Source organism: Zonotrichia leucophrys, chromosome 2, assembly GCF_028769735.1.
Source record: "Zonotrichia leucophrys gambelii isolate GWCS_2022_RI chromosome 2, RI_Zleu_2.0, whole genome shotgun sequence".
In the NCBI taxonomy this organism is placed as follows: domain Eukaryota; kingdom Metazoa; phylum Chordata; class Aves; order Passeriformes; family Passerellidae; genus Zonotrichia; species Zonotrichia leucophrys.
Window position 1 is genome coordinate 17,164,228 of NC_088171.1, and position 14,006 is coordinate 17,178,233.

The window sequence follows — 14,006 nt, forward strand, 5'->3', positions numbered from 1 at the left end:
AACCCCAAACAAACCCAAAGCCTTCTTTAGAGAAGGCATGTCCTAGAGATTGTAGCGAGTGTTCCTGGAGCCTGTTTTCCCAGAAGGATGGATAGTAAATAATTTAAGCCATCAAGGGAAGAGGCCAACTAAATCTGTCTGGATGGTAATACTCATGTTAGAAAGCCAAGAAACCATAGAAGCTTGTGATTAAACACTTGATAAGTAATTTGTAGCCTTCATTATTAAAACAGACTTTGAAATGGCACTTTTCAAAAGCTGTTTTTATGGTAAATTATTTTTAGACTGTACCCTGTAAATTTTAATTTATTTTCAGGCTGTTGCTTCTCCATCAGTGAAGATACCTCATCAGCAGAACACACATTCTTTTAGTTCTCAGAATTAGAGCATCCAAAAAAAAAGATTTAGATTTCAGTTGTTAGCAGTGCATGCATTTTTTCCTCTTTTACATTTTCCAGTTTTTCATATGAAGAGTTAGTATTCTTCTACTCAGATCCATTTCTTCTGCTAGGAGTATAAGACTTAAGATAAAAGGGCTCAGTATATTTTCATTTTCTGCAAATCACTTTGTTAAAAAGACTTGACTCTGACACATGACTTCAAACAGAGACATTCAAGCAATTTGTAGGAATTATAATGAGAGATACACATGAATTTCAAGAAGAAAATGTGCATTACAAATTCACAGTTTTGGTTCAGTGGTGCTCTGAGCATCCAGAAATAGCAGAGAGATCTTTGTACCCTGTGAGTTATGCAAACACCATGTACCTGCTCTAACCTCAGACACAACATACAATACCCTATTTTAAAAGTGACTAATATTATTTAAAATAAAAATAGGGCTTTTGAACAGATTAAGAGTATTAATGCTATCATTTTTTAACTAACTGGTTGCTTTGTTTGATTTTCCATTATTTTTACAGGCATTCTGCCAATAAATCACTAGAAATACAAAAGAGGCACACTAGAAACTGTACTACTATGCATCTATTTTGCCACTGTGTAGCAAATAGGTATAATCCATCATCTCCAATACCCCTTTCAATAGTGTCCTTCACATTTCAAATCATTTAATATTCCAGCGACAGTCTAATTTTTCCTTTGATAGCCAAGATGTTTTCAAAGGTAAGGTTTTTTTCCCCAAGTAGCACTTTCTGGGTTCTCTACTAAAATAGCCTTTAGATCCAAAATGCCTTCCCTTTTTTGGCCAGCTTGAGGAATGTTGGAAAGATCTGGAAAAGACATTTTCACTTTTTAGGTCTGTCCCAAAAATCTTCACAATCTTCCTGTCATTTCCTTTTTCAATCCATCTCACACTGGATCTTCATCAAATGCCTGAAAATATTTGGTAAAATGTTTTGTCAATGGCAACCTCAAGACAGCAGATTGTGGGCTGAGTCTTGTTTTTCCTCCTGTCAGGTTCTATTAATGAAAAAAGAGTGTTTTTACTAGCAATGGGCCATGTATGGCTTATTTAGTGAAGCTGGGTGCCATCATCCTTAGTGGGAAGAGCATGGAATAATCTCAGGATATTACTGCATGTTGAAATAATGTCAGTACTCCTGTATTGCAGTCTCCCTACTAGACTGTATGAATAATGCAAACCCCACTGCTTAGTACTAGGATAAACGAAGAGGGAAGAGCAAAAACAATTTAACAATGAAATATAATTTAATCATTCAACAACACAGTTCATTTCACCACTTCAGCTCTCTCAGAGGCCCATAAATTGACCTGTTTCAAGCCTTCTGAGCAGGTTTATGCCAAGAAGAAAGCTGAGCCTGAATCTATTGTTCTAAACCTCTTTTCATAGTGTGGGATGGTTTAATCAAGTGTGTTTGTAACTGTGCCAGTGGTATGACTGCTTTGAAATGTTACATGTGTCTAGTGGTTCAACACGGATACCCAGGGGATGTATAGTGCTAAATACTTGTCATTCTCTAAAGGAAAAGCAGACAAATTCAGGACAGTATGTGCTTCCCGTCTGTGCCTTGGAGCGAAGCTGTTTTTCTCTATTAGCCACCAGCTTTCCTGTGCTTAATAATGCAATACATTTTGCTGTTCTTCACTTAGGCATGGTGATGATTGCAGCAAACAAGAATTCAGTAAAAAAGGAGGCATTAACATTTGCTGCTGTGGTATTTCATGTAGCCTGCCTGCATATTTGTTGTGCTGCTGTCTAATGGGGATTTCACGAGGCAGCTCTTTCTAAATACTCTCCTGGAAAAATCCCACGTATTCTGTTTGTCAAGACCATTTCCTTTCTGCATCTGTACAGCATCGGTGACCCAACCTCAGCAATTGATGTTGATAGAGCAGCACAGTGTATAGTATTGATATAATATCCATTCAGCCCAAGAATCCATATGCTTCTCACAAAGAGGCAGACAAAGGAAAGCACTGGGAATTGGTTTTGAAGTTACATAAGTGATCTGACAAAAGCTTTACTGAATAAATAGCCCCTTTCAAGAAGGACGAGCTTGCAGTGCTTCTATTATCAGAAAGCAACGTATTCAAGAGGGCAAGAAGTTCAGCAGCACCAGAAAAAAACATTTGAAAAGAAAAACAGGAATGGAAAATATTGCTGGTTGCCATGTGGAATAGTATTACTTTGAAGACTGACACATTTTTACCTCGCACTTGTAAGCTAGAAGCTTTAGATTTAATTTTAGAGTTTCCATTTTGAATTCCATACTGTCTGTTAAAAAAAAAAAAAGGAAAAGAAAAAAAGAAAACAACAACAACAAAAAACCCCACAAGCCAACAAACCAAATCCTTCCCCTAAAATAAAACTTAATGTTATAGGAACTCAGGGTCCTCATAAATCCTCCACAGATATTACAGTATTCTTCCTAATATTTGTGTGCTATCGTCCCTTCCCTCACGTCATCACTAAGCAGGCTCTTACCTATTAAATTATAGCACACTTAAAAGGAATCACTATAAATATGTTTTATATTAACCAAGCACTTCACACATTGCCTGAGCAAGAGCTTCACAGCAGGATCTGCTCAAGGTTTTACACCACCCTTGGCAAGCAAGAAATCGCTGACCTTTTAACCAGCCATAGCTGGTTCCCCAGGGCCCAGTTTTTCCCCCAAACCCACCCTCGGTATCGCAGGTGCCTGTGACACAGCCCTTGAAGCGGCTTTCAGCGCCGCAGAACCACGGGATCATTTCGGCTGGCAGGGAGACGCCTCTGAGACCATCAAGCGGCAGCTTGAGCGGCAGCCAAACGTGCTCCCAGCCCTGTCAGCGGGGATCACGATCCCCAGCGTGGCCGCCACTCAGCCCGGCGCAAGAGTCCCTCCCCGTGCACGTTCCGGTGCCAGTGCCGGTGTCGGTATCTGTACCCGGCCCCTCCCGGCCCCTTCCCGGCCCTTCCCGGCCCTTCCCGGCCGCCGCCGCCGCCTCCTGCCGGCAGCGGGAACACGGCCTGCGCACGCCCCCTGCTGTGCACTGCCGGTACTGCAGCGCAACTGCTTGCCCCGCGGGAGCGCCGGGAATGGGCCCAGATTGCGCTGGGAATGAGCTCGGATTGCACCAGGAATGAGCCCGGATTGCACTCAGATTGCGCCGGGAATGAGCTCGGATTGAATCCGGATTGAGTCCGAATTGCGCCAGGAATGCGCCCGGATTGCGCCCGGATTACGCTGGGAACGAGCCCGGATTGCGCTGGGATTGAGCCCAGATTGCCCCAGGAAGGCGAGCGTAGATTCAGGGCATATTGTCGGAAAGAGCTCTCCGTTTTTAAGTGGGCAAACTCACTGTTAGAGGACTCTATATCCGGGGTCATTGTATACGGTATTTTCATGCCCAGAGAAGGGTGACGTCAGTTGGGAAGGGTTTGGAGCACAAATCTGCTGAGGAACAGCTGATGGAGCTGGGGGGGTTCAGCCTGGAGGAAAAGAGGCTCGGGGGGGAGGACCCGATTTATCGCTCTCTACAGCTGCCTGAAAGGAGGGTGCTGCACCTGCGGATCGGCCTCTTCTCCCAGGTAAAGAGCAATAGGACAAGAGGAGGTTTAGAAAAATGTCTTCACTGAAAGCGTGGTTGGGAGCTGGAGCAGGCTACCCGTGGAAGTGATGGAATCACCATTCCTGGAGGTGTACAAAGGCAGGGAGATGTGGCACCTGGGGACACTGTTAGTGGTGAGCATGGCAGTGCTGGGTTCATGGTTGAACTCAATGATCTCAGAGGTCTTTTCCAACCTCAGTGATTCTGTTCTCTAACACTGGACCACCCACCAGATAGATGTGGATTTAAAGACCTGATTTGAAACCTGTCCATTTCCAGTCCCAGCACCACCAGAAACAATATTAAAAGTTGTTATTCAGAATTTAGCTTTCTGATATTCATGTCTTTGTTTTGACTTTCAAGAATTCAGTGTAAGTACTAGAAAATTATTTGGTTCCAAAAATTGAAATTCACATGTATTCTTTACAATTAAAAACTCAGCCCCATAAGAAAAAAGTGAAGCAAAAAATTATGTCTTCATGTATATGTAATAAAAGCATGAATAATATCTACTTGAAATTCACAATTAATGGTTGTTTAATAAACTATAACCTGTATCATAGAGGTGTTGAAGCATTAACTTGCAAGTTCAAAAATTAGTATCAGATTTGGAAACTTCTACTGCACCCTTAATGAGAACATATTCAAAGTGCTTGAAGGAAATACAAATATTTAAAACATTGTCCACCTCATGCTCTTTCTTTCCATGTCTTCTGACTGCTTCCATTTTCAGAATAAATATGAACTCTCTCTATATATATATGTGTTTCTGGAATCTCCAATTAAGGAAACCTCCCTGTTGCCATTCCTTTTCCAGTACCAGAAACAGAGACAATAGATCCTACTCCATCCTGTTCCATACCCTTTCCACCCTCTCCTCACAGCAGCTAATATGGACACTCACAAAGCATTTGTTTGCCTTGCAGATTTGACCAGACACTTGAAAAAAGCAAGAGAAAAAAGGGGGAAGAAGGTAACAGTGTTCAGGAAGGGCACCAGTGAGGACTCTGGAAATGGAATCATTCTCCTCCCCAGCAAGAAAGTAAAGGGAAGCCTTAGCCTTTCACAGCTCTTTCTTGATATGCATTTTGGAAGGTAATTTAGAATAAACTAAATTACTAAATTGGAGCCCAAAAGGAAGGCCCACCTGTGATATCTCCAGTGCTGTAGTCTGGCAGATGTTCAGAAAAGCACCTGCAAGGAAGCAGTTCCTGCAGGCAATCAAGCTGAATGCATTGCCAGAGGCACTGCTGTTTCCTTTCTCAGTGGGCAGATGAGAATGGGGATCACAACTTCCTCCTAAGATCTCAAAGAGGGGAATTAAGTGAAGCCTGGTTGGATAAATTATTTTACTTTAATGCATACTTCTGATTACTTATGTCCCTCTCAGCTCTGCCTCCTGATTTTGAATTCAAAGATGTGATAGTGGCAATGTTTGAGGTGCCACAGTCAGCAACCTGTGCAAGTGAGCAACAAATGGCACCTTTATCAGGTGAGTTAGGAAGGCAGGGTGATGGAGATGTCTGAGGCAGAGAACTATTCCTGTTTTCAGAATTTCAGATCTTTGTGTGGCTCTGAGAATTCCTTTTCAGCTGCCTGAAAATTGCCATTTTACAATGAAAAAGCAATTTAGGCCTTCCAGCTTGTAAATTTGGTGACTAATTTAATCCCAGAAGTCACTATACAATTTAGCTAACTGGAGAATGGTAGGAAAATTGCAAAACAAAAATCCTTTTGACTTTGAGAGAAAGCATAAATCATAAGGGAGAGCCAGGAATTATGAGAAGAGAATCTGAAGGAGATTGGTTATAGAAGAAAAAGGACATGAAGGTAATCTGAGAAGAAACTACCATCTAATGCCACCTTCCACAAAGACAGGTTTTAAATGAAAATAAACACATGATGTTCAATTAGGACTCTCCGCTGAGTCCTGCCAAACAACCAGTTTCTTCTCTGAGAAGACTATGATAGTTTTTCCTCAAACAGCTAAAAGAAAGCCCAGAAAATTTGCCACTGATGATTTTAAACATTTAATCACTTAAAGATAGTCTATAGTCATTGTTTAATTCAGCCTCCTGTTCATTCCTCTTGGAACAGGGACAGTTTTGTTTAGTGTTGAGAGCCTTAATATAACTGCTGAGGTGACTTTAGCCTCAAGGAAGTCAGGTCATTTGAGCTTAATTCAAAATTTAACAAACAGCAAAGGAGTCAGAATGATACACGAAGGTAAATGGGAATGGACAGTTCTCTGCTTCTAGGTCCTGGGACTTTGCTAAATCATAGAACACTTAAAAGATGGCACATGTTTTTCTTTAAGTATTATAACTCTGCTGTTGAAGATATCAGCCAAAGAAACCTGCATATTAACCATAACAATGAGTTATGTATATTTTCCTGGGGGTTAAAGTCTTCCTATCTTCCCTGTCCCTTCATTGTATATTACTGCTAATTAGTCTTATCAGAACATGGGCTTGAAAGTGATAACCCCCCTCAGAGAGGAATAGACAATTTATTTGCTTGCTTCTTTCCTATCACCCACACCTCCCAATGGCTTGCATTTCTGTGTGCATGCCAAATGGAAATCTGTAAGGGTAGAATTTACAGGTATAAATCACGTCTCTGTTCACATGGTGTTCCAACATGGGAATATCTCCCAGTGTAAATGCCTATGTAGGCATATGAAGAGAACAGTGATTTTTAAATCTGGCCTGAGAAGCTGGCCCTTCAACCTTCTCTGTCATTCCTTTTGAGACCAGCAAAGAGAAACTGCTCTTAGAAGATTAGTAAATGTTAGTTGCTGCATGCCTCCAGAATTTTTGCTGTCTTTAGACGAAGAGTTGGAATGTCTTTTTTTTCCATATAAAAGAATGAGCAGCCAATGGGCTGAGAAATAACAGCTCTCTATGTACAGGAGTCGGTAGGAGAGAGAGCAGAATACCTTACTTGATGTGTCTTCACAGGCACTTTGTAAGCATCACCAAGGGATAAAGTATTACTTTTATTATTATTTTCTGATTAATTGTAATGGCAAGAGCCAGGCATTGCCATGACTGGTGCCCAAACTGTGAATTCTCCCTGATGCCAGGAAAAACTCCTGTGGATTTGGGTCAAGTCCTGTGATGGGATTTATGCCTGCAGTTAAGCTAGCCATTCTATTTCTATTTCTATTTCTATTTCTATTTCTATTTCATTTTCTATATTTCTATTAATCACAGGCTATGGCAAGCTGTTTATGGACTCTGTCATCCAACCATGCTACTGTGGCTTAGGCCTTGAAGTGTTTTGCTGCTTGTGACTGCTGAGGAGAAATGTATTGCAAAATCCTCAGATCATCAGCTCACAGGAGCATTTCCTCATCACATACACTGGTACTGAACTGACTACATCTGGTTTAATTTGCACTTCCAGCAACCCTGGTACAAAGCTACATGAGGACAAAAGACTCTTGACTTAATTTAAGGGGATTTATTTTTTTTTAAGTAACTTTAATTAAGTCAAGATAGGAAATTCTTACTCCTAAATGAATGTTCATGCATAAACTTGCACTGAAGTATGTGCAGCTGTGGAGGAAAAACAGATCCAGTTACTCTTGGAAAATAGCTCAAGACAGTGTCAGAAGCCCACTTCTCGCACCTTTGCTAAGAACCTTCATGAGCCTTGCTTTCCTAGTGTAGGAGCATTCTGGGGGGACGTCAGGCACTGTGGCATGGAATGGGAGGAGACATTTGAATACAGGGAAGCTGAGCTGTTTCTGTGGCTGCTGTTCTCAGCATCCCCCTGCACGCAGCTGAACCTCTCTGTGCCAGCCTGGGGCACCGGCTCTGGGGGGATTTCAGCTCACAGTGTGGCTCCCATGGCGCTGATGTGCCCTGTCTCAGCTGTCACCTGGAGCTCATGCAAGTTCATGCACCAAATTAGCTGGAATGCCTTTGGGATACAATTCTTGAGAGACTCTGTCCTGCCAGTAGACTGGATTATCTGAGAAATATCTCCTTAGTTGGCAGCAAAGTGCATTTATTTCATCAGCTTAGTGCGATCAGGATCTGTCAGCTTTGAGAGATCTGCTCTGCAAATAAATGACTTAGGCACCAAGAACCAGTCAGGGAAAAGCCAGAAGTCATTGTCCCAAAACATTTGCTCTTCTCACAGTAAATCTCACAAAGAATTGAGTGTTCCTGTCAGGGAGAGACAGATGTGTGTGTATTTCTAACACTGTTCTTGTGCCTGATTACGCCCAAGTGTGCAAAGCAGCTCAGCAACATGCTAAAAGAAGGATGAACTGAAAGCTTTGCAAGGATGTATCTTCCTTGTCTCTTGCCCTTTGGCATGTAGAAGCACAGGCAGACACTCAGTGAGGCTGAATGAAGGATTAAATGGTTTTGCCAGTACAAACATACATCTCTAAGTCGTTTCTGGCTTAGAGCCCAAGTCATTTTGGCATGACTGAAAACATTACTTACAAATTTACCGCTGTGTTTGGAAAGCTGAGAGTTGTAGCTTTTGAGAGGTATTGGCACAGTGCTTAATAACAGCAGAGCCCTTAAAAATATGGCAGGATTAGGACTGACAATAACAAGAAGCCAGAAGACTACTCAATCCACACAGGCTTATGTGAGGAAAATTTTAAGAAGCAACTGGTTAAAAGTGTTTCTTACAGAGTCATTTTAAAGCCTGAAGGATGAGACAAGAATGGATGTTTCCTCCTTGTGCCGGACCCAGCAGCCTCAAGCAGACAGCAGCATGTTCATTCCTTGATGAGCTGATGTGGAAAGTTCTCTGATTTCAGTTTAACTTGGCAGTGATTTAGGTCCTTTCCTTCAAAACAGAAGAATCAAAGCCATTAACTGGATATTTAAGGTCATGATGCACTCCTCTTTCTATCTGAAACTAGACTTCTGTCCTCACCAAAGCAAATTCCAAGTATTTCCATGACCATCAGAAGATAGGATATTTAGAAGTTTTCCATGCATGTCTTCCTTCTGTTTTCGTGTGTGAACTGACTACAGGGAGAAACCAGTGGTTTCTCTTTTTTTCTTATGTATTGCCAAAGGAAGTGTTTTGCTCTGCTTTTCAGAAAATGAGGAAATTCTAAAAATTTCACCTTGTCATTGGGTAAAAGTAGACAGGTCCTCTCCCACTTTTTTTTTTCTTTTTTGTAGTCTGCTTTACAGTTTAAAAATATTGATTTCTGTTGCTTTTGCTAAATGTACAGTAAGTGTATTTGTTACTTTGAAATGTCAGAATGAACATCTGGTTTTGGTGCTCATTAGTCAGCCAAGTTGGGAATCTCTGAATATTTTGCCAAAACATTAACCCAGCTCTGAATTTATAACTAATATCAGGAAAATCACTAGGGGAATGTGTAAGCATGTGTAGACTGTGTAACAGTCAAGGTCAATTCGTACATGATAATTTTTACTTTATTTATTTTATCAATGTGGTTCACAGACAGCTGCTTTCAGTTCATAGGAAAATATTTATATCAATGAGCAGCTTTAAAAATATGCAGCTCAAATTATTTTATAATGAATGTACATCAGTGAAATAATTTTGGGAAATAGAAACGTATTTTGGAACTGAGTCATGAACAAGTGATAGATATGAAACAAACCAAATTGCCTCAAAGTTTTAAGACACCAAAAAGAGATCTTCAGACCTTCAAAAGAGCCACATAAAGAAAGAACCAAAGTATTCCATTAGAACAGACAGAAAGACAGCAGAGGGAAGTACCAAGAAGCAGTGCAATGCATCAGGAAAGGCTTTCTTCACTCTAAGTGTAATGAAGCACTGAAGCAGGTTACTTAAGGGTGCTGTGGAATTGTCACTGCTGGAATATTTCAAGGATCAAGCTAAACAATTGTTTGCCAGGAAAGGTTTTGGGAGACTACATCCTGCTTTCGATTATCTCTTAGCATGTTTTCTTTGATCAATATGATGGACAGACATAAAATCCTTAAACAATTCTCTCCTAGCTTCCTACACACTGTCCAGAGCTAACTGCTTTTCCTTTAAGGTTTCATAGCTGTAAACTTCTGACAGGTTTCAGTATTGTTTTTGCCTCCCTGGTTTTGATGTTTCCAACTCAAGCCAGCATTTCAATATTCACTTTTCATCTGACTGCTGTGGTCATGACTGTTACCACAAACTTGAGCCAGCAGATAAAGTGCTGCCAAGGCTTCAGCAACAAATAAACATGGCAATTGAAAACAGCAAATGAGCCTTATGGAAAGAAAACAGGGAAAAAGAGAAACCAAGCAGGCTGCTGGCTGCTGAAAATTTTCAGGAACTGTTTCCTGGAGCTGGCATCTCATCGTCCTCCTGTCCAGCTGACAGACTCCCAGGCCGGTTCTGGTGCAAGGGAGAGGTGCAGAACTGTCAGGCCATGGCAAGAGCCAAGCGAGGAACGTGGCAGGGACAGCTCACCCAGCATGGCCTGGCCTCTGTGGGAAATGAACTTGAATGACTAAAAATGTTTTATGTGGTATCTGTCTCCTGCAGCCCACTGCTCAGCTCCCAGGGAGAAAGGAGGAACGCCTGGGGAGAGCTGGGTAACATGGTGAGATTGAAGGCACTCATGGGGCCAGAAATGAAGACTCTGAGGGTTCAAAGACTTTAAGCCACTGCAGTAGTGCAGAGATCTCCTGTGGTCAGTGGAAACAAGGCACCATGGAGATGGGGCACGATGGGCAGAGGGCTTCCTGCTGCACTTGGCCCTGCCCAGCTGCACAGCTCAGGGGTGTCAGCCTCATGAAGTGCTCACAGGCAGGAGGCACCGCTGCTGAGCAATGGCTCTGGGACTGGGAACTCCCCACTGAAAAGAATGGAGAAGCTTGCTGCCTTTAGAATACCAGCACAGCTCCATGCCATGACCAACTGAGCTGTGTCCCTTAAGTTTCACAGGGCAGACCCCATCACATCAAGCTACCCTTTGCCTAAAACATCCCAGTTTGCTTCTTCTCAGCCACTGTTCATATTGTCAAGTCTAGCCAGGCCATAAGTTTGTGGTACATACTGGTGCCCAAACTGTGAATTCTCCCTGATCCCAGGAAAAACTTTTGAAAATCTGACCCAGGATTTGGATCAAGTCCTGTGATGGAATTTGTGTCTGAAGTTAAACTAGCCATTGTATTTCTAGTTCTAGTTCTATTTCTATTTCATTCTCTGTATTTCTATTAATCACAGGCCATGGCAAGCTCTTTATGGTTCGGCACTTGTACACTCTATATAAAGGAGTAGGTAGCAGAGAGAGCAGAATACCTTACTTGATGTGTTTTTACAGGCACTTTGTAAGCATCACCAATATGACTTTTATAATTATTTTATGATAAACTGTAATGGCAAGAAGCCAGGCATTGCCATGAGTTTCTTGTGATCAAATGGGTACTGGGGAACCAGCACTGGGACACTGAGGCAAGTGATTCAGGAAAAGAGCAAACAGTGTACAGATGGGCTGCCAGTCGGGATTACACACCAGATCAAAGGTTTGTGATATCCAGCGTCAGTGCATGAGGAGTAGTAATCCTTATTTTCTGCAGAGTGTCTGTTACATATCACATAACCTTGAGGATGTGTTTAGTCACTTTTTTTTCTCCTATTTCTGTGCTATTGCTTGCCTAAAACCAACACAGCCTCATTTTTTAATGCATTGCTCAGTGACCTCCTCTGCAGAAGCAGTAACCCCAGCCAGTAAGGAAACCACTTCTATTTGCTTAAATTCAGGGGGTTTTCCCATAGTTTCTAGTAGTGGAGTCAAGCTATGGAACACACCTCAGACATTTAAAAGATGAAGACAGAGATTTCTTCTGCTGAGCACTAAAACCAAAATCACCAAAAAACCTGACATTTCTGTGGGCAGGTAACTTGGCAAGTCTAGAGAGAGCAATTGATTTCTTGCATTCAGTTGCTCAGATGTGTTTTCTATTGCCAGTTTGAGACATTTGTTTTGGTAGTGGCACTACACAATCCCCCATTTCTCCATTCTTTTCACATTAGACTCTCTCTGTGTTGGCCAGCTCCAAATCCTTCTCTACCAGATAATTGACTCTTTTAGCCTCATGTGACTCCAAGATACTTGCTCTTCTGAAGCACATACTATCCTGGGCAGGGCACAGTTCTCTTACAGCTGAAACCCCTGAAGCCACTAGTTGTCACTCTACATGAATCTCTGACATTGCAGCTGCAGGGCTTGGAGTGTCAGTCATGCATAAGGAGTATAACTTTGACATATTTATATGGTTGATTTACTTAGATCAACATCTGTCTTCCACTGCACTTTGTGCTAAACTGGAAGCTTAACTCACAGGGAATTGAAAGGAGTCCTCAGTTTAAGAGAAAAGCATGGCTCTGTTCCAGATTATGCATCTCCTTCAATTAGCCTCTGAACCATACTAATCCCAAACTGCTTGCTTGGGATTACCAGAAACAGTACTCTGCATGATAAAATCCATGGTCTCCTCCATATTTTGTCTGCCAGACTTCAGTCTGTCATAACAAATTGGGGGAGTACATTCTAGGAAATACACAATTGATATGCACTGCAAATGATGTGACTGGGAGATTACTGGCCTCAAAGACTTTCTAGAGTACAGCTCTTGCAATCCACTTCATGTTTTTTTCTAGGATAAGATTTCTTTTTTTGGCGAGTGATAAACTTTGCATTGAGGGTGCTAGCCTTTGAAAAAAACTACCCATGAAAATTGTACAAGAACAGGTCAGGTCTATCTTCCAGAGTCACATGCTGTTGTCAAAATCGTCAAAATCAACACTGCAGATGTAAAAAGAGCAGCCTGTCTGGTCTGTGAGGTGTGTCAGCTATTCTTATCTCTGCTAGGGATTTGAGTTGTTTCTCTACAGTTTCTCTGGTTAACTGGTTTATCTGATAACCAGTTCTGAACAGATGAAATCCCTTTTATGCTCACACTGGGAACACACAGATGAAGAACCATGTGAACACTTTATTGCATTTTTAGAGTGGGAAACCTGAATAGCAGCAAATATCTGCTATCTTTCATCTGAATATCATTTGACCAGGGAGTGTTTTCACTAAAATCCAGGATCAAGACTTGTTCCAGGCTTAAATCCTGACTACATTGTCCATCCACGTCACTGGCAGCACCAAGCTCAGTAATCCTGGAGGGACTCCAGTTCCTCCTGAATAAGGATATTTATATTCTTATTCCATTTTTTTTTAAGACAGTATTCTGAGCTCAGAATTGATTTAGTCTGTCGTGATAGATATTGTCCACAGACACTGTGAACAGGATTTAGCTTCTCAGGAGAGCAGGTGTGAGTTTTAGGTCTATCTAAAGGCCTCCTCCAACTCAAACTATTCTTTTATACATTTCCTGGAAACTCCTTAAAAGTTTCCTTCCACTTTGGACAAAGGAGATGTAAAAAGATATAGATATTTTTTCATTAAATCCACTCTATGATTAGTAAACACAACCCAAACAAGCATAAGCATCTCCCCTGTATAGAACTAATACTTTGCAATTAATCTAGCGTACCATTCTTGCTGTTTCATATCTCTTTGGAATCCCAGGGATGCTAACAGGGAGTTTCTAGGACAATGATATTTGAGTATAATTCGGTGAGTAGCTGTAGAAGTACCTTTCTTAGATACCATTTATGGAGAAGGGTTAATGCTAAATTTATATTACACAGTAGGATTTAATACTACTAGCATGTCCTGTAGGAAAAGATTAATTTAAAATGCTGATTCCTGTTTAATCAAAGGCACTTATAACTACTTCTGTGTAATGCAAAGTACTGTCTTCACTGTAGATTTACCTAGAATGATTTGTCCTGGCCTGAAGAGACTAACAGAAGAGGATCCCTGTTCAAAGGAGTAGATAAGACTGTCATCTCTTCATGAATTTCAGGTGGTATATGAATTCACAGGTAATGACAGTGTGCAATATAGCAAACTATATTCTGTGTTTGACTTCAAGACAAAGCATTTGCTCTTATGTTCACAATAGAAGATGTCT